General features: G+C 42.1%; 1 protein-coding gene across 2 annotated transcripts in view; it reads left to right on the top strand.

Moving 5' to 3' along the window:
* Positions 1-23: 23 nt before the first annotated feature.
* Positions 24-21,785, top strand: part of Arel1 (apoptosis resistant E3 ubiquitin protein ligase 1) — a 52,430-nt gene continuing 30,668 nt past the window's right edge. For both annotated transcript variants that reach the window (XM_004649408.2, XM_045154126.1), the window contains exons 1-2: positions 24-280; positions 17,869-18,174. The gene's annotated coding sequence lies outside the window, so the exon portion shown is untranslated. The remainder of the gene's footprint in view (positions 281-17,868; positions 18,175-21,785) is intronic.

Consider the following 21,785-nt stretch of genomic DNA (forward strand, 5'->3'; position numbering starts at 1 on the left):
GATTGCCCGGAAGCGGAAGTCACTCTGGGAAACGGAACAGCTCTGAGCCGGCTCTCAGCCCCGGCAGAGGCCGGCTGGTGGGGATTGTCAGGGAGAAGAGCGGCTGAGGTCGGGCTTGTGCTGGATGCCGCCGCCGCCGCCGCCGTCTCCTCCTGCTAGGAGCCGCGCAGCGCCCCCAGGTCGGCTCACCTCCCTGCGCACGCCCCTCTCTAGGCGACCCGCACGCGCCAGAGTTCCGTAGAGCGAGCTGGAGGACTAGGCTGGGGCTGTCGGAATCCTGGTACGTTGTTCTCTTTATCCTCCGGTTCTGGAGCATCGCGTCGGTCATTACAGCCTAGCCCGAAGGCTCTGTCCTCCCTGCTGCCTGAGGCATCGCGCTACTAGACGGATGGGTGACAGCCTGGTAGATACCCACGTTTTGGTCCCTGCCAAGGAAGGGGGGGGGGAAGAAGCAGCGCTGGAGAGGAGGGCCTTCCTTAAATGATCTCTAGAAAGTTGGTTCACAAGCTTGCATGGTGTCACTACTTGCCTCTGAGGCAGGAATGTGTTGGGAAACCATTGATTGGTATTATAAAAGCCTTAAGTGAAAACAGGGGTGGAGGGAGGCGAGAATTTGTGAGAGCATGTAAAGAGATAACTTCTGGGTTGTTTTCTGTTTTATGTTAGTACCTTCTGTATACTCTAGTTGTTCTTAACCTCTTGGAGAGAAGATAGCTTGTAACCCCTTGAAAGTTTGGGGAAAGCCAGGGACAATTCTTTTTTCTTTCCTTTTATTTTTTTTTTAAATAAGCACACACACAGTTTGTCATTCAGCTTGTAAGACTTATGGACTGTGTAAACCTAATAATATTTGGCACTTTATATTTACTTTCTTTGACTTTCACAGTATCTGAGTTACGTTCGTATTACCTAGGCTGAAGCTGAGGTCTAGACTCTGTTCAGGGATCTACTTGGGTCTGTTTGAAACCAAAGCCTGTGTTTTTCTTGTTGCCCAGTGCCATGCCATCCTAGTGTAGTATGGAAGTCAAAGTTAGTAGGGTTTTTTTTTTTTTGTAAGTGATTATGGTATTTTACTTTTAAGACAGCGTATTGCTTAATGAACTTCAGTGTTTGACTGGATACGGTTTGCCTGCTGCTTTTACAAGTTGTATTACATGAGGCAATCCGTCTGTGCCTTAGTTTCTTCATCCGTAATACCTGTTTTCCAGGGATGCTATCAAGACTTAGTTGTCATTTGATATATGAAGTCCCCTACCACAATGTCAACTTTGTTTTTGTTATATCATATGTGTATCTTAACACCTTTGATAGAGTTATGAAGTGTTATGCTGTGTGTATCAAAATATATTTTCACTGTTTTGACACCTTACAAAGTTCCCAGGCCCCCATTTTCTTGCATTGATTTCGATGTAGACCTAGTGTTCTTTGTGCTTCTCCTTTCCCTTTTGGGTATGCATGCTTTTCCATAGCTTTGTAGTTCACGTGTCTGTAGGCTGTGGTTTTTTTTTCTTTTTGGTGTTGAAATAGTTTTATTGATGTATCTACTGATATTATATGTACCTCCTACTCTACTGCACTGGAAGTTCCTAATCTTTGCAGAACATCTTGTTTCTGCCAAGCTGCCATTCACTGATAGAGTGAACAGCAGACACTTTTTTTTTTTTTCCCACTGGAGCCTGTTTGTGATTAGGCAATAAGTTTAAAAAATATTTTTTTGTTTTTGTTTTTCGAGGTAGGGTTTCACTTTAGCTCAGGCTGACCTGGAAATCACTATGTACTCTCAGGGCGGCCTTGAACTCACAGCGATCTTACTGCCTCTGCCTCCCAAGTGGTGGGATTAAAGGCATGTGCCGCCATGCCCGGCTTTAAAAATATTTCTGTTTGTTTATTTGCAGAGAGAGGGGAGAATGGGCATGCCAGGGTCCAACTGCAACGAACTCTAGGTGCATGTGCCACTTTGTACATATGGCTTTACATAGCTTCTGGTGAATTGAACCTACTCGGGCTTTGCAAACAAGTGCCTTTAACAGCTGAGCCATCTTTTCCAGCCTGGCAATAAGTTTTTAAAGTAAATATGGCCATTTATATCTTTTTTTTTTTTTTTTTGGTTTTTCGAGGTAGTGTCTCACTCTGGTCCAGGCTGACCTGGAATTAACTCTGTAGTCTCAGGGTGGCCTTGAACTCACGGCGATCCTCCTGCCTCTACCTCCCGAGTGCTGGGATTAAAGGCGTGCGCCACCACACCCAGCTGGCCATTTATATCTTAGAAACCACTTAGAACCATACTGGCAAAATGGCTCAGTAGGTAAAGTGCTTGCCACCCGAATAAAGAGGACCTAAGTTAGATCCCCAGCACCAGTGTAAAATGTCAGGTTGTGCATGTGCCTCTGAGTCCCAGCATTGGGCAGGGAGAGATAGGGAATCCTTGGGACTATCTGCATAGCTAGTCTAACCAATTGAATGAGTTTGAGGTTCATTGAGAAATCCTGCCTCAAAGAGCACAAGTGGAGGGTGATTGAAGAAGACATCCAATATTGACCTCTGAACCTGGGTCCTTTGACTTTGCAGGCAAGTGCCTTAACAGCTAAGCAATCTGTCCAGCCCTCTTCCAAGAATTTTATGATTTCCTTGATTGTTAATACTTAACAGGGAGCTCAGTTAGTGTAGGGGCACCCTTGGGGATGAGAATATACTTAGAAAATGTTTGTGCAACATTGGAATTTTGTCTCACTGAGAGATTCTTCTAACTTGAGACTAAAGTACTCAGATATCCTGTAGCATGCTTTGAAGGGGATAGGCAGAGAGGAGGTGTGATTGTATTGGATGGAAGCAGAAAGCAGTTACATTTGGGTACAATTCAGTTCATCAGTCAGGAGGATAGTTGTGTGTTTTTCTTCTGTTCTGGAGAATCAGTATCACAGCTTCAGGTCTACGGTTTGAACACATAATTGGGTTTGGGTTTCATTCCATTTCCCTGATTGGTCTAACTTACTGATTTAAGTTGATAATAAATTGCTTACAAAATATTATGGATCATGAAAGAATCTTTAGAAGCATTTTGTATTTCAGTACTGGAAAGCTGTGGGTGGCTATCAAGAGAAATGGAATTAATTTATATATACTATCTCCCATTTCAAGCTGCATTTTTACATCTACCTTTATGCCTCATCTGCTATTTCTGTAACAAACATTGTTGCCATTAATTAGTTTTTATTTAACTTGATTGCCTTCTAAATGTAGTAGCCTAGTATTACAGCATATTTCCTAAATCTGGAGATTGAATTAGTCTATAAGACACCTTAGAAGTACATTAGTGCTGTAGGTACCATTCTGCCCTAGGCTATGTATTAAAAGATTTCTAACTTTATTATATTTATTTGCAAGTAGAGAGAGAGAATGGTTGCGCCAGGGACTCTGGCCACTGCAAATGAACTCCAAATGCATATGCCACGTTGTGCATATGGCTTTATGCGGGTATCAGGGACTCAAACCTGTGTTGTTACGCTTTATAGGCAAGTGCCTTAACTGCTGAGCCATTTCTCCAGCCCAGATCCCAGATTTCTTTTTCTTTTCTTCTTCTTCTTCTTCTTTCTTCTTTCTTCTTTTTCTTTCTTCTTCTTTCTTTTTTTTTTTTTTGTTGTTTTTTTCAGATAAGGTCGTAGAATTCACTGTGTAGTCTCAGGGTGCCTCCCGAGTGCTGGGATTAAAGGTATGCACCACCACCGCCCGGCTCACTTTACCTTTCAAGTGACTAGCCATTGTCTAGTTTAGGTTTAAATGTCAAAGATTTTTCTTTGTGCCATTTTCTTTGAAGGATTAATGAATGCTTAGCCTTCACTATTTTTGTTGTTGTTGTTTGTTTTTTTGAGGTAGGGTCTCACTCTGGCCCAGGCTGACCTGGAATTCGCTATGGAGTCTCAGGGTGGCCTCGAACTCATGGTGATCCGCCTACCTCTGCCTCCCGAGTGCTGGGATTAAAGGCGTGCACCACCATGCCCGGCTTGCCTTCACTAATTTTTTTGTATAGTATTGTTTTCAGATTTTTGAGGTGGTTTATACTTTGTGTATGTATGTGTTTATATATATGTGTGCTAAGAGCTAAAGCATTCATTTCAGTGCAGTTTACCCATTAGTTTCTATATTTAACTTAATTAATTTAATTTAATAGGGAGGGAGGAGGGGAGAGAGAGAAGTCGAGGGAGAGAATGGGCACGCCTGGGCCTCCAGCTGCTGGAAATGAACTCCAGAGTGTGTGCTACCTTGTGCATCTGGCTCACGTGGGTCCTGGGAATCAAACCTGGGTCCATTGGCTTTGCAGGGGAGTGCCTTAACTGCTAAGCCATTTCTCCAGCCTGCCCATTAGTTTCTAAATGCTGACAGTCATATTCCACTCATTGCATTTTCTATTTCTTTACTTTCTAGCCAGAGATCAGATAAATACACATTTTGGGTAGTGTAGCAATAGTACTATTAGCTAATAGTTACTACAGATCTATTAATTTTCTACAAAGATTCATTCCATGTTATTTTAACCTCCCTGTTGTCCACTTTAGGAAATTCAAAGGATAGCCCCGGGTGTATATGGGCAAATTGTTTGGTATAGAAGACAGCCAAAACCTTCCAAGTATGATCTAGGTTTTCCTGTCCTAGTATGGAAGGAAACCCAGCTGGGCTGTGCAAATGGTGTATAGAAGAGAGATGAAAGGTTTCATGGGATATTTTAGCTCAGCATTGCTTAAGTTGGGACAGTGATTAGGGAGAAAGGCAGAATGCCTAAGAAGGAGAATGTCAAAATAAGAACTATATAAGTAAAAAATAATTATGGGATAGTAATTTTAAATTCATAGGAAAATTGCAAGGCAGTACAGTGTTCCTGTGTACCTTTCACCCATCTTTTCCTATTGTTTGCCTCTTATATAACCACAGTACATCTGTCATGTCTAAGAAATTAATGTTGGTATAATACTTTTTAGTAGACTTCTATATTAGACTATAGACTTTTGAATTTCACAAGATTTTCTACTCAGTGTTCTTCTCTAACTCAAAAACCTGATCCAGAATTGCACATTACAGTTGAATTATGTGTAATTTTAATAAATAAGTTGAGGTTTCTTGCCCAATTGAGGTACTGTCCTGGAACTGTAGAAACTTACTCTTAGATTTTTTATTTTTATTTATTTTTTGTCCAAGAGTAGGCTAGCTGCTTTTTCGAGCAGAACCTGAAAGAAGAGAAACTGAACCTTGGAGTCATTTAAACAGAGGCGAACCCGCTGCTTCAGCTGTCGCCACTGCTCCGGTGTTTCTGTGGCTGAGGCATCTGCTGACAGACACTCATTGGTGGTTCTATTTTGCCTTTCTTTTCTCTTTTCTTTGTGTGTGTGTGTTTCAAGGTAAGGTCTTGCTCTAGCCCATGCTGACTTGGAATTCACTATGTGGTCTGTGGGTGGTCTTAACCTCACAGCGATCCTCCTACCTCTACCTCTTGGGATTAAAGGTGTGCACCACCGCACCCAGCTCATTCTTTTTTTTTTTTAATATATTTTGTTTATGAGAGAGAGAATGGGCACACCATGGTATCCAGCCATTGCAAATGAACACCAGATGCATGCACCTCCTGTGCGTCTGGCTTATGTGGGAGAATTGAACCGGGGATCCTTTGGCTTTGCAGGCAAACACCTTAACCACTAAGTCATCTTTCTAGCCCATCATTGGTATTTTTATTGAACAGAAAAAAAAGGAACAGTAATATTCGAACAAGTTGAGCATTATATGGGTAAAGGACAGGACTTTTTTTTTTTTCAAGGTAGAGTCTCACTCTAGCCCAGGCTAACCTGGAATTCACTATGTAGTCTCAAGGTGGCCTCGTACTCATGGTGATCTTCCTACCTCTGCCTCCCAAGTGCTGGGATTAAAGGTGGCACATGCACGTGTATATGGCCCAGTTATTCTCTCTGACCAGTGCTGAAGAGTGAAAATCATTGACCGTGAGAATAAATAATTCTACCTAGAGGACCTTCATTTCTAAAGCACTGGCAACTTGGAAAGTTGGCTTTACTCTGAGGAACAAACATCTCATATGTTTCCTAGAAAGCTAAGAATTAATTCCAATTAAGGTGGCCATCCTGGCTGCTAGTAATATTGTATGCACACCTCATTTCCTTAACTCTATGCCATTAGATATTATAACTATTTACTTTGTTTGACTTCTTTGTTAAACTGTTGTTTAAAAAACTATTATATTTATTTATTAGTGAGAAATACAATGGGCACACCAGGGTCTCCAGCCATTGCAAATGAACACCAAACACATGCACCACCTTTAGCATCTGACCTTACATGGGTACTAAGGAATCAAACCTGGGTCCTTTGGCTTTGCAGGCAAGTGCTTTAGCTGCTAAGCCATCTCTTCAGCCCACTCTATGTTCTTAAGTGTCTAGGACTGTCTAACTCATTTTGGAAACCTGGAGGTCCAAAATATTGTGTGGCATGCGATAGGTTCTTTTTTTTGTTTTTTGAGGTAGAGTCTCACTCTAGCTCAGGCTGACCTGGACTTCACTGTGAGGTCTCAGGGTGGCCTTGAACTCACAGCAATCCTCCTACCTCTGCCTCCTGAGTGTGCTACCACACCTGGCTTTGTGATAGGTTCTTAATGCACGTTTTGTTGTTGTTGAGATGTCTTGGTATGAAGGCCTGACTGGAGTAGAACTTGCAGTGTTAACCAGGTTAGTTTCAATACCACCATCCTCCTGTCTCAGTCTCTTAAACAATAGGATTACAGGTGTGAGCCACTATGCCTGGCTCCTAATACACATTTGAAGAAATTAGAAAATCTTTTTTGTTTTGTTTTGTTTTGTTTTCAAGGTAGGGTCTCACTCTAGCTCAGGCTGACCTGTAATTCACTATGTAGTCTCAGCGTGGTCTCGAACTCTCAGTAATCCTCCTACCTCTGCCTCCCAAGTGTTGCTGGATTACAGGCATGCACCACCATGCCTGACAGAAATTAGTAAATCCTTGATGTTAGGCGAGCAATTTAAGCTGTTGATCCTCAGGAATGCCATCCACTTCTTTTTGAGACAGGGTCTCTGATTGGTCTGCATTTCACCAATTAGGCTAATCTGGCTGGACAAGGAGCTCCAGGCACCCTCCTGTCTCCCCCTCCCCAGCACTGGGATTACCTGTGTGTGCTGACAGGCCTGGCATTTATGTAGGTACTGGGGATCCAGCTCATCATGGTTATGAGGCAAGTAGTTTGCTGGAAGAGCTGTCTTCTCAGCTCCAAGAATTTTTCTTTTTCAAGGTAGGGTCTTGCTCTTATAAAGGCTGTGTAGTCTCAGGCAGGCCTCAGACTCACAGAATTACACTTACCTCTCCCTCCCAAGTGCTGAGATTAAGGCATGCACCACCATGCCCAGCAAAAAATTAAAAAAAAAAATTTTTTTTTAGAATTTTGTTTTGATCATGTAAGTATTTAGTCTTTCCTTCAAGTCAATCTGGGATGATGGTACAAACCTGTAATCCTAGCAATTGTGAAGTGGAGGCAGGATTAGAAGTTCATGGTCATCTTCAGCTACATTGTGAGTTTGAGGCCAACATGGCCTACATGAGACCCTGGCTCAAAAAACATACTGTTCTTTCTTTCCATTATATAAGTAATTTTCCTTAAAGATAAGAGAAGGGGCGTGGGGGATTTAGCTCAGTGGATGAGCACATGTGTAGCAAGCACTAGGCCCTGGATTGGGTCATCGTCACCCTGGGGGGTGGGGGGAAGGGCTGGGGAGATGGCTCAGTGGTTAAGGTGTTTGCCTGCAAAGCCTAATGATCTGAGCTTGATTACCCAGTACCTACATAAAGCCAGATGCACAAAATGGCACATGCATCTGGATTTCATTTACAGGGGGTAGAGGCCTTGGCACACCAATTCTCTCTCTGCCAGGCATGAAGGTACACACCTTTAATTCCAGTACTCAGGACGCTTAGGTAGGAGGATTACTGTGAGTTCCAAGCCAGCCTGAGACTACATAGTGAATTCCAGGTCAGCCCAGGCTAGAGTGAGGCCTTACTGAAAAAACCAACAAAACAAAACAAAAAGTAAATAAAAGTAAATGAAAGGGAGCGGAATGTAAGAGTAGAATTGGAACTATTAGGTCAAAACAGAGGCAGGAGTTTGGTTGACTTTTAAGTATATGTGTAGCAAGTGCAGTTCTTCTCCACTGGGCTGCATATTTGGCGGTTTGCCTGCCATTTCATGCACAGTTAATGAAATAACAACTTCCTAGACTTATTGAGGGAGACGGCTTGTCAGATTCAGAGAATTAGTTTAAAATCATTCTGTTATAGCCAAAATCCAGTAGCTCAGGGTCACCTAAGCATAAAAGCTGCATGGGATGTGAGTGAGCATGAAGCCCCATCCTAACTGTCAGCACAGAGGAGCCCATTCTGCACAGAGAGAGCATCAGATTAGAAGAAGCAAACTGAAGCTAATCTTTTCCTTTTTTAAAACTGTCAAATTTAAGTTGTTTAGATGCCACACTGTCATCTCCAGAAATGTTGAAAATCCTTAATCTTTCTGAGCTGAACATATCTCCAAAAGACTGTTTCAGCAGCATGTGCACCAGATGCCGTGTTGAAAGAAGAGACCAGCAGACATGAAAGTTCTAACTCTAGGCATTGCATTGCAGGCATATAATCTTAGCATTTGGGAGTGCCAAACTAGAGGATTGGGAATTGGAGGCTGGTCTGGCCTACATAGTGAGACCTTATCTTAATCCAAAACTAACAGGCCTAGCACACGCCTTTAATCCCAGCACCCCAGAGGCAGAGGTCGGAGGATTGCCTTGAGTTTGAGGCCAGCCTGAGGCTACATAGTGAATTCCAGGTCAGCCTGGGCTAGAGCAAGAGCCTACTGAAAAAACACCAAAAAAATAAAAAATAAATAAATAAAGAAAGAAAACCTAAAAGTAACCCTAACAGATTTAAGGAACAAGAATGGGCAAACTTATTGCATGCTTAGTCACTGGCAGTTGCTGTCCGTTGTTCTGCCTTTGGAAATGGTTCAGTACTGGTTACCTGGAACCCTGCTAACTGGCAAAGTACTGTAACCATCAGCTGTTAAAAGTAGAATGAAATTTGAATTCAAGAAACCAGTTGTGGGCTGTGGAGGTGTTGCAGTCAGGTTCGCATTACTGGCAGAAAACACCTGACCAAGAACAGCTTGTGGGGGAAAAAAGGGTTTATTTTGACTTACAGACTTGAGGGGAAGCCCCATAATGGCAGGGAAGATGATGGCACAAGCAGAGGGTGGACATCACCTTCTGGCTAACATCAGGTGGGCAATAGCAACAGGAGAGTGTGCCATACCCTGGCAAGAGGAAGCCAGCTGTAGCACCCATAAGCCGGCCCCCAACAATGCACTGCCTCCAGGAGGTTTTAATTCCCAAATCTCCATCAGCTGGGGACCTAGCATTCCGAACACTTGAGTTTATGGGGAACACCTGAATCAAACCACCACAGGAAATATTTATTTTGTAGAGTGCTTGCCTAGCATGCAGGAGATTTAGGGTTTGATCTCTAGCACGTAAACAAAAAGATGTGGTAGCACACCTGTAATCCCAGGTAGAGGCATACTCAGCTACATAGTAAGTTTGGGGCTCGCCTGGGCTCATGAGACTGTCTCAAAAATCCAAGATGAATCCGTGCGTGGTGGCACGTGCCTTTAATCCCAGCACTCAAGAGGCAGAGGTAGGAGGATGGCTGTGAGTTCGAGGCCACCCCGAGACTACATAGTGAGTTCCAGGTCAGCCTGGACTAGAGTGAGACCCTATCTTGGGAAAAAAAATAATAATTCAGAAACCCAGAGGACTGAAGAAAAAAAATCCAAGATAGATGTGTAGATGTGAAGGCAACCAGGCTGTGACACATGTCACCCCCCATTGATCACCAGCTATGATGTTTTTTCTCAACTGGCTGGCGAGGTGATGTCCTCTTCCTCCCTCCCTGTGTGTGCCTTCCTACTTGGTCAGAAGAGGACAGCCTTCCCCGAATAGAGGAAGACCAATCTTTAGCCAAGGGTATACAATACAGGAGGCCATGCCCGGTGTTATCTGTGGGTGCTGGGGAATGGGCGAGTCTCAGGCTCTCACACTTGCATGGCAAGTGCTCTTATCTGCTGAGCCATTTCCCAAGTGCCCTTTGCCCCACTGCTATTAACGAGTTTTAAAACAACCAAAAATTTGTTCTTAGTTTAGAAGACTGCCTGCTAGTCTGATTGCTGCAGGGGTTACACACCTCTATTATGACAGTTGCTGATATGAAAAAATAATATTTCCAGCTGGGCGTGGGGGTGGTGCCTGTAATGTATCACTTGGCAGGTGAAGCAGGATCAGGAGGTCAAGGTCTGCCTTGGCTACAAGGTGAGTTTGATGCCAGCCTGGGCTATATGTGACCCAGTTTAAAACAAACAACAAAAAGCCAGGCCCCTCAAAGTGGGGCATGCCTAGAATCTTTGCATTTGGGAGGCTGAGACAAGAGGATTGGAATTTTGAGACCAGCCTGGATTATACAGTGAGTTGCAGACCGGTCTGAGCTATATAGTGAATTTCAGGCTGGACTGAACTGCTTTTTTATGATAGGTGTTTCACTCCAGCTGAGGTTGACCTGGATCTCACTATGTAGTCTCAGGCTGGCCTTGAGCTCACAGCAACCCTCCTACCTCTCCTTCCCAAGTGCTGAGATTAAAAGTGTGCACCATCACACCAGGCCAGCTGAGCAACTTTTAAAAACAAATCTCTTTTTTTTTTTGAAGTAGAGTCTCGCTCTAGCCCAGACTGACCTGGAATTCACTATGTATTCTCAGGGAGGCCTTGAAGTCATGGCGATCCTCCTACCTCTGCCTCTCACAAGTGCTGGGATTAAAGGCATGTGCCACCACGCCCAGTTTAAAACAAATCTTTTTTTAAAGAATATTTTTATTTGCAAGCAGAGACAGACAGAATGGTCACATCAGGGCTTCCAGCCAGTGCAGATTAACTCCGGATGCTTACATCACTTTGCCGCTAGTTTATGTGGGTACTAGGGAATCAAATCTGGGTCTTTAGGCTTCACAGGCAAGCTCCTTAACTGAAAAGCCATCTCTCCAGCACTGTTTATTTCAAGTCTGAGAAATTGTAGCTTGTTTTAAAAAGAATGATATAAAGAGAGAATCTAAATTGAATAAGGAAAGTAGAACTAATTTTGTCTTGGTCAGCTTAACCATTATAAACCTAAAAAAAAATTTTTTTTGAGGTAGGGTCTCACTCTGGTCCAGGCTGACCTGGAATTCACTCTGTAGTCTTAGGGTGGCTTCAAACTCAAGGCAATCAATCCTTGTACCTCTGCCTCCCAAGTGCTGGGATTAAAGGCGTGTGCCACTATGCCTGGCTCAAACATAAATTTTAATATAACCAGCTAGTGACAAATCAGCTTTCTCTATTCTACCCATAGATAAAAATGATGTAACATGGTGAGAATGATCTTATAAAAGCATCCTTTAAAATCTTTAAAAAATTATTATGTATTTGCAAATATAGTGAGTGGGGGGGGAGAGAGAGAATGAGTATGCCATGGCCTCTTGCAACTGCAAATTAATTCCAGATGCATATGCCACTTTGTGCATCTGGATTTCTTTGGTTACTGGGGAATCAGATGCTGGGCCAGGGCCATCAGGCTTTGCAAGCAAGTGCCTTTAACTGCTGAGCCATCTCTCCAGTCCCCAAAAGCGTCTCTTTAATACCTGTAGTTAATTGCTCCTGGCTGGATCCTAACATTCATGCTTTGGATTTAGTGCTCAGAACCAGTTTTAGGGTACAGAAGTTTTAGGTTAATTTGAAGAAAATTCAGGGACTAAAACTTTGGCTAAATTTAGGTTGCTAGTTATTAGGTGAAATGGGGAAAAATCTGTTAAAAGACAAAAGCCTTTCCAGGTTCAGAAATAGACTATAATTTAAATAATAGTTAGAAGTGTGGGAAGTTGAATTTGAAAGAAAGAAGAGCATAATGAAACTGAATTACGTGATAGATGGAATGTGTGGGGTTTAATAAAGTCTTGTTAAAATTTTTGATGAGAGATTTTTCTTTTGTGAAACTTCAATCAACTTTAGAAGAAAATAGGAAAAAGTCTTTATGACTTTGAGTTAGGCAAAAATAGGATACAAAGGGCTAGAGAGATGGCTCAGCAGTTAAGGCTCTTGCCTGCAAAGCCTAACAACCAGGGTTTGATTCACCAGCACCCATGTAGAGCCAGATGCCTGGCCTAATAAATAAATATTAAAAAAAAAAACCAGTTTGTTGACAGTTTTCACCACTACTCTTTTGACCTGGTGTTTTCCCTACCCCTAGAATATTAGGTCTCCCCCCATCCTTTGTAAGTGATTTCTTATTCTTTTTTTAATTTTTTTTGTTTTATTTATTTATTTGAGAGTGACATACAGAGAGAAAGAGGCAGATAGAGAGAAAGAGAGAATGGGCGCGCCAGAGCCTCCAGCCACTGCAGTTGAACTCTGGATGCATGCGGCCCCTTGTGCATCTGGCTTACATGGGTCCTGGGGAATTGAGCCTTGAACAGAGGTCCTTAGGCTTCACAGGCAAGCACTTAACCGCTAAACCATCTTTCCAGCCCTGATTACTTATTCTTAAGTATTCAGCTGCATTACGTCTATTGTGAAGATGTCTTTATTCTTCCAAGGCAAATTTGCCTCTCCCTCCTTTTCTGTCCATTCTTTGTTTATTCCTCTGTTGTGGCACTTAACACATTGTGCTGTTCACCTCGCATGTTAGATCAAGCACATCAAGTTTAACAAAGTGCCCTGTCTTGCTTGGGCAGCAAAGCAAGTTTAAGGTCAGCCATAGCTATATAGAGTTCAAGAACAGCCTGAGTTATATAGTAAGCAAAGTCTCAAAAAAAAAAAAAAAAAGAAAAAAAAAACAATAAAACAAGACAAGAAAAGAGTTGGAGCTACAGAGTGAATTCTAGGTCAGCCTAGACTAGAGAAAAAACAAAAATCAAACAAAGCCGGGCGTGGTGGCTCATGCCTTGAATCCTAACACTTGGGTGGTAGAGGTAGGGTCACCATGAGTTCGAGGCCACCCTGAGACTACATAGTGAATTCCAGGTCAGCCTGGGCTAGAGCGAAATCCTACCTTGAAAACAAAACAGATCAAACAAAAACAAACCAAGAAGCAAACAAAAAAAAAAAACAAAAAACAAAAACAAACAAACAAAAAAAAAAACCAGGCATATACTTCCATGGTAAAGCACTTGGGTTAGCATGTACAAGGCCTTGACTTTGACTCCCAGCACAGAAAACAAGCAAGCAAAATCTGTCTTTGTTTTCCTTATGCTTATGCCTTAAGACTTTAGCCTCTAACCATTAGCATACAGTATGATGTGTTGCAAATGCTCAAGAAATGTGTACTAGAGGAGAGTAATGAGGAACCTTGGGATGGTAGTTGTCAGCAAATTACAGGGTCAAATGCTTCATAGGGTTTTAGAAGATTTTAGCCAGTGAGAAAATGTAGGCATTTAGGAATGAGAAAACAGCAAAGTGATATTTCAAATGTGAACAAATGTGATAATGGATGATAGACAAGAGCTGTATTTTTCAGACTAAAGGATATGGATGGAGGCTATCAACAGAGTCCCAAGGAGCCCTTTGTCTTTGAATATTTTAACCATATCCATGCTTTAACTTTAGAAATTCAAGGAACTATTACATTCTATTTTCTTTGTTAAAAATATTTTATTTATTTATTTATTTGAGAGAGGGGGAGGGGAAGAGGCAGAGAGAAAGAGAGAATGGGTATGTCAGGGCCTCTAGCCACTGCAAATGAACTTCAGACACATGCTCCCCCTTGGGCATCTGGCTTACGTGGGTCCCAGTCAGTCAAACTGGGGTCCTTAGGCTTCCAAGGGAAACACCTTAACCACTAAGCCATTTCCCCAGCCTTCTATTTTCTTTTTTATTTATTTGAGGGATAGGAAGAGAGAATGGCCTGCAGTCACTGCAGATGAACTCTAGACACATGCATCACTCTGTGCATCTGGCTTACATGGGTCCTGGGGAATTGAACTGAAGTCCTTTGGCTTTGCAGGCAAGTGCCTTAACCACTAAGCCATCTCTGCACCCCATATTCTGTTTTTCTCCATTTCATACTTTTTAGTAAGAAAGATGTTGTAGGAGCATACATCATTTGTCCTCTGGCTTCTGGCATATTTTGCATACCCAAGTGCCCAAATCTGGGAAGCATGGGGCAGAGTCACAGGGCTAACATGCTTATCAGCTTTCTGTGATTTGGGAGATTGTCTACTCAGGAGTATCATGTCATGGAACAGAGGAGGGTAAGCTTATCTTGTTCTGACTGACTGGGCTGTTCCTGGAAGACTGTAGTTAGTTGGAGGCACCTCGTTACCAGAGTGCTGGCGACCTCTTGGAGGGAGTTCACAGGAGACCCACAGGAATGCTTAAAACACTGGAGGGACTGACTGATGAGGGAAGAGTATAAATTAAAATCTTATAACTTGGCTGAACCAAGACAGCAGAAATATACAACTGTATAAATATTTTAAGAATATAAGCTTAGCTGGGCGTGGTGGCACATGCCTTTAATCGTAGCACTCTGCCAAGGCAGAGATGGGAGGGTCATTGTGAGTTCCCAGGCCAGCCTGAGAAAGACAGAGACATTGCCTCTTCCCCATAACTGATGGCTACTGCTACAATGCAGGGCCCATAATCCCCATGGGGATAAGCGGCATCCCCAAGCAGGAGGGCCAGGGGGGGAGCAGGGATGAGGGTAAGGATGGTACCACCATGTGCTGTTTACCTACTATGTTCATAACTTAATAAGAAATGAATTAATTTATAAGACAGTATAATTATAAACTAATAATTCAAAGTATCTATTGATATACCTTATTTCTTAGAATTTTAAAAATTTTATTTATTTATTTGAAAGGGAGGAAAGGAGAGAGAGAATGGGTGCTCCAGGGCCTCCAGCCTCTGCAAATGAACTCCAGATGTGTGTGTCCTCCTTGTGCATCTGGCTTACATGGGACCTGGAGAATTGAACCTGGATCCTTGGCAGGCATGTGCCTTAACCATTAAGCCATCTCTCCAGCCCATGTTTGTTTTTTTTTTTTTCCGAGGTAGGGTCTCACTCTGGTCTAGGCTGACTTGGAATTAACTATGTGGTCTCAGGGTGGCCTCAAACTCATGGCGATCCTCCTTCCTTTGCCACCTGAGTGCTGGGATTAAAGGCATGCGCCACCATGCCCAGCTTAGAAAACATAATTTATTAAAATATTTTTATTTATTTGAATATGTACTCCAGAAATATAAACTTTTCAGATGTCTTTGTATTATTAATATTTTGGCAAACAATAAGTTGGGCATAGTAGTTTACTCCTATAATCCCAGCACTGGGGAGGCTGAGACAGAAAGACTTCTATGCATTTGAGACCAGCCTGGGCTACAGAGTGAGTTCCATGTTAGCCTGGGTCAAAGTGATGTCCTGCCTCAACAATTTAAAAATACACACACACCTCTCAAATTGGCAAACAAGTAGACAAAGTGGTACATATTTGTGCTCCTAGTACTTAAGAGGTTCAGATAGGAAGATCAGAAGTTCAAGGATATCTGTAGCTATTTAAGGCCAGTCTGGGCTACCTGAGTTTGTTTCCTAGAACCCACATGAAAACAAAACAAAAAATAACCAAGCACAAGTTTATAGCAAGGGAGATAGAGACAGATGAGATGTATCCCTGAGGCTCACTGCCAGCCAGTCTAGCCTATTTGGCGAGGAACCACACCTGAGATTGTTATCTGGCCTGTGTGTGCACGCATATGCATGTACTAACAAAACAGAACAAACAGGTACATGTGGAATATGAAATTTATTTGTAATTATATATATCAAGGGGTGGGCACTATTAACATTTTTGTTTTTTTCTTGCGGTCTTTATAATGTATAGTTTGTATTGTGTAAACAGTTTTGTGCGCTTATTTTTTCTTTAATATGCTGTTTGTGAGCATTTCTGTGTTCATTGTGTTTGTTCCTGAAAAGTGTCATTTTTAAATCTTCATATAACATTCTATTCTGGGGCTCTTTCATAGTTTACATAACTATTGCCTTCCTTGTGGATTCTTTAAACTGGTTCTAATTGCTAGTTGACCTAGGTTTTGGCTCATGTACTCGGCAAGTCTATCACCCTGTATTAAAATAACATGCATATACTTAATTAATTTTTTATTTTTTTTGGTTTTTCGAGGTAGGGTCTCACTCTAGCCCAGGCTGACCTGGAACTCACTATGGAGCCTCAGGGTGGCCTCGAACTCACAGCAATTCTCCTACCTCTGCCTCCTGAATGCTGGGATGAAAGGCGTGTGCCACCACGCCCAGCTACTTAATTTATTTTTAATTATAAAAGTCTGCCAACTTGTTTGATCTGCTGGCCTTCACTCATGCATTTAGCATTTTGTGTTTTCTTCCTTGGTTTCCCTTCGCAGAAAGACAGGAGAGTAATTATTAAATGAATGGATTCTGAATCCAGGCTGTCTGGATTTGACTCAATTTAGCTACTTTTTTTTCTTTTCTTTTAAAAAACGTTTTTATTTATTTGTATGTGGGTATAGGTGTGTTAGGGCCTCTTGTCTTTGCAAATGAACATGAAGACATTTGCATTGTTTTTACTGTGTGGCTTACATGAGCAGTTTGGGGATTGAACCCGGGCCTCAGGCTTTGCAAACAAGTGCCTTTAACCCTGAGCCATCTTCCCAGCCCCTTTACTCTTCTTGTGTATAATCTTGAGAATGCGCCTTACTCTCTTTATGTCCCAGTATGTAAAGCAAGGATAACTCCATCTGTGTCTTGGGGTTATAAGTTAGGCAACACTGACAGTAGTTTATACTATGTGGTAAGACCTGTATTTTCCCATTTACTGATTAGTAGTCTCTTTTTACCATTCACTTGTTTTATGTATATATAGCTATGAACACCTTTTCTGCTACATTTGGTTCTTGGTTATCTGAAAATAACAGACTGATTTCACTTGGTAACTTTGAGAGTTCATAGATTTATCAAGCCCCCCCATTCCTACTTGTAGTAGCAGATTTTACAGGGCCTTCTTTCTTTTCTTTTTCTTTTTTCCTTCCTTTTCTTTTTCCTTTTTTGAGTCATGCAGTATGACCTAGGCTGGCCTTGAGTTCATGATCCTCCTGCTTTAGCCTCCCAGCTGCTGGAATTTCAGGCATGTACTACCACACCTGGCCAGATTTACAGGTTTTGCAGTAGCGTCAACCTTGTTTAACCATGTCTTGGAAATGTTTATATGGGAAGGAAGCAGATTACACAAACTGATGGCTTAGGTTATGAAGTCCTCCTGGCTCTCCCTTCCAGCAGATTCGAGTTTGGGGTCTTTTTCGAGGCACGCATGGCCCTCCACCAGCTGGCTGAGCCTGTACTCTGTTCTTTCCCTTCATGGGGTTTGCAGGCCCTGTGCTGTAGCCCCATTAAGCTGAAAGTAGGCACGAAGTTGAGATGAGTGTCACCCTCTCAATCGATACCTTCTTTACCTCTGCTGAAGGGCTGGAGGAACCTGGTGTGGTGGGATATCCATCTGGGGAGTGGCATACTTGTAGGCAGTGGGGTCCCCAGTGGACCCTTGTGGAGTTGACGTGGCTTCAAAACTACGGATGTTCCATTTGGAATGCTTGCTCAGAATTTACCAGCTTTTGGTTAGAATACCCACTGTCCTATGTCCTTTGATCTTTTGGGGGGAGGGGAGTCCTTTTTAGAAACAGAAACTTAATCACATTTACTTTTTTAAAATTATTATTATAGGGTAGGATCTTGAGACACCAGGACAGATACATCTTTCAGCAATCGATGGCACTTTGCACTAGAGAAGTCCAGGAATGACATGCTTTGGCCTGTATATTTTTCATCCTGGAATTCATCCAGTTCAATGCACAAACACTGACTCTGTTTACTGGGACCTACCCTCAGTGAAAGTCTGATGGAAAGACCGTTTCCGGTGACTTTTTGGCTTTTTTCTTCATGTGAAAGTTGGAAGAGAAGTGAAAGGACGCCAAAATCATCTGCATTGGTGGATAACTTGGTTCCCAGAACATGGGCCCTCGTTTAAAGGTAAGGGAATGGGCTATGCTGAGATTATTATTGGGGTATAGAACATAGATCCAGGGACCAGCTCTTAAGCCTCTTCAGCAAGAGAGCATTTGAAGCTCTGGTTGCAATGAGAATGGACTTTCTGATAGAACAGTTTTCTTCATATTATTAATTTATTTATTTGTCTATTTATTTGAGAAAGAGGGTGAGAGAGGAAAGAAAGAGCATGGGAGCACCAGGGCTTCCTGCCAATGCAAACAAACTCCAGATGCATGTGCCAGTTAGTGCATCTGGCTTTATGTGGGCACTGGGGAATTTAACCCAGGCCTTCAGGGTTTGTATGCAAGTGCCTTTAACCATTGAGTCATCTCTCTTTAAACACAGAGAGACCAATTCTTCATTTTAGAAAAAGGGCTTCCTCACAACTGATCTGACATGATGGGACTAAATTTTATTTGATGTTGTAGAATTTTTTTCTCTCTTTTTCTTTATTTTATTTATTTATTTATTTATTTATTTTTATGTTTTCATTTTTGTTTTTTTGAGGTAGGGTTTCACTCTAGCTCAGGCTGACCTGAACTTCACTATGTAATCTCAGGGTGGCCTCGAACTCATGGGGATCCTCCTACCTATGCCTCCCAAGTGTTGGTTGACCAGTTTTCTTTTTTAAAAATATATTTATTTATTTATTTATTTATTTATTTATTTATTTGAGAGACAGAGAGAGAGAATGGATGTACCATGGCTGTAGCCACTGCAAATGAACTCCAGATGCATGTGCCCTTTTGTGCATCTGGCTTTTGTGGGTCCTGGGGAATTGAACCTGAGTCCTTTGCCTTTGCAAGCAAGTGCCTTAACTGCTAAGCTACCCCTCCAGCCCTCTTTTTCTTTATCTTTAAGGCAGGGTCTCATATTAGCCCAGGCTGACCTAGAACTCATTCTGTAAGCAAAACTGGCATTGGACTTACAACGATCCTCCTACCTCAGTCTTCCAAGTGCGAGGATTACAGGTGTTAGCCATCATATTGACATAATTATAGATCTTTAAACTTCTCCCCAAAGTAAAGGGCTTTAGACTATCGATGCCAATCAACTTTTACTTTTAAATATTTATTTATTTGAAAGTGGGGGGGGACTCTTGCTGCTGCAAACAAACTCCAAACACATGTGCCACTTTGTATCTGGCCTTACATGAGTACTGGCGAATTGAACCTGGGCTGGTTGGAAGCACTTATAACTGCTGAGCCCAGTCCCCAATCAACTTAAAAAAATTACTTATTGGGGCTGGAGAGATGGCTTAGCAGTTAAGCACTTGCCTGTGAAGCCTAAGGACCCCGGTTCGAGGCTCGGTTCCCCAGGTCCCATGTTAGCCAGATGCACAAGGGGGCGCACATGTCTGGAGTTCGTTTACAGAGGCTGGAAGCCCTGGCGCACCCATTCTCTCTCTCTCCCTCTATCTGTCTTTCTCTCTGTGTCTGTTGCTCTCAAATAAATAAATAAAATTTAAAAAAAATTACTTATTGCATGTATGTGAGGTGTGTGTGCGTGTATGCATATTCTTTTGCCTGTGGATGCACATATTTGTGCAAGTGTGTGTCCACGTGCATGCACATGCATGTACAAGCCAGAGGTCAACAGCAGGAGTCTTCTTTCACTTCTTTACCTTAGTTTTGTGAGACAGGGTCTTGACTGAACCCAAACTTCACCAGTTTGTCTGGACAAGCCTATGAGCACCAAGGATTCTCTGTCTCTGCCTCCTTAACTCTAAGATTACAGGTATGTGCCATCATGCCTGGCATTTTACATGTATGCTAAGAGGACACTTCACCCACTGAGCCATCTCCCCAATCTTTTTGTTTGTTTGTTTGTTTTCAAGGCAAGGTCTCACTATAGCCCAGGCTGATCTGGAATTCACTTTGTAGTCTCAGAGTGGCCTCGAACTCACGCAATCCTCCTACTTCTGTCTCCTGAGTGCTGGGATTAAAGACATATACCAACATGCGTGGCTCCCAATCAATTTCTTAACATTCCCTTAAGACAAGTATTTTTAGATCTTTTCTGTCTTTTTTGTAGATATTTTTTTTTTTTTAAAATTTATTTATTTATTTATTTGAGACCGACAGACACAGAGAGAAAGACAGATAGAGGGAGAGAGAGAGAATGGGCTCGCCAGGGCTTCCAGCCTCTGCAAACGAACTCCAGACGCGTGCGCCCCCTTGTGCATCTGGCTAACGTGGGACCTGGGGAACCGAGCCTCGAACCGGGGTCCTTAGGCTTCACAGGCAAGCGCTTAACCGCTAAGCCATCTCTCCAGCCCTTTTGTAGATATTTTTAATGAAAGGGCTACAGTATTGAGAAATCCTGCAGTCAGCAAATGATAATTGGTATACATTCCACTTTCTGTTGTCATATGCTATTTTTATTTCAAAAGATAACAGAGGATAAAAACTTATCCTCCTAATTTAGCTTTGCTGTGAGATTTCCTTGCAGTTAGGTTTTTTTTTAATACCTTCTTTTATCTGTTTTCATTTTTTAAAGATAAAAAAATTATTTGTAGCCAGGCATGGTAGGGCATGCCTTTAATCACAGCACTTGGGAGGCAGAGGTAGGAGGATCACTATGAGTTCAACACCCTGAGACTGCATAGTGAATTCCAGGTCAGCCTGGGCTAGAGTGAGACCTACCTTGAACACCCCCCCCCAAAAAAAATAAATCGCATGTTTGTAGGGTACCTTGTGTGCCAGGATAGCTTATTGCTATAAAGAAATGTTTTGTGGTTGTCTGGGGAATTGAACTGGGGCCAGCAGACTTTGCAAGCAAGCACTTTAACTGTTGAGCCATCTTCCCAGTCCCAATCTTTTATCTGTTTTCTTAAAGGATTTCTTTTCCCAAATGCTCAATGGCTATCTCTCTGACTTCATTCCTTTTCATGATTCAATGTCTATTGAATTCAGAGCTTTGGACCTCTTTTAAGCATGGGCTTGAGGCTCAGTTGTGTCACTTAACCAGCTATGAGGATGTTCTTAGCAAGTTAACAGTTAAAAAAAAATATTTCATTTTAATTATCTATTTGAGAGAGAGAGAAAATATGGACAAACCAGGGCCTCAGACCAATGCAAACAAACTCCAGACACATGTGCCACCATGTACATCTGGTTTATGTGTGTAGTGGGGAAATCAAATCTGGGTCCTTATGCTTCACAGGTAAGTGCCTTAACTGCTAGGCCATCTCTCCAACCCCAGGAAGTTAACTTTTCTAAGGCTATCTTTTTATTATTTGTTTAATCTGGGAAATAGGAATAATAGTATTTACCTTGCCAAGTTGTTTAATGACAAGATACTTAGGCTAACATATGTAATGCACTTTAGGCAATAGTTAACCTAAGTGCTTAACAATAGGGTAGAGGGTTAATGGTTTTTTATTATTACTATTGTTATTTTATGAGTTTAGAGTGTCACAGTTTACTAAATTTTATAAGGTCAAGAGCAAGTTGGAGATGAGCTTCAAAGTAAATAACTTATAGAAGGAAATTGTATGAAATAGTATGTTTAACATATCTCTGTATGCTTGAACTTTGGATAGTTTTACACAGAAATGTAGGCAGCAGAAATTAGAGAATGCTGTAGGAACA

The sequence above is a fragment of the Jaculus jaculus genome, chromosome 7 (genome assembly GCF_020740685.1).
Source record: "Jaculus jaculus isolate mJacJac1 chromosome 7, mJacJac1.mat.Y.cur, whole genome shotgun sequence".
In the NCBI taxonomy this organism is placed as follows: Eukaryota; Metazoa; Chordata; class Mammalia; order Rodentia; family Dipodidae; genus Jaculus; species Jaculus jaculus.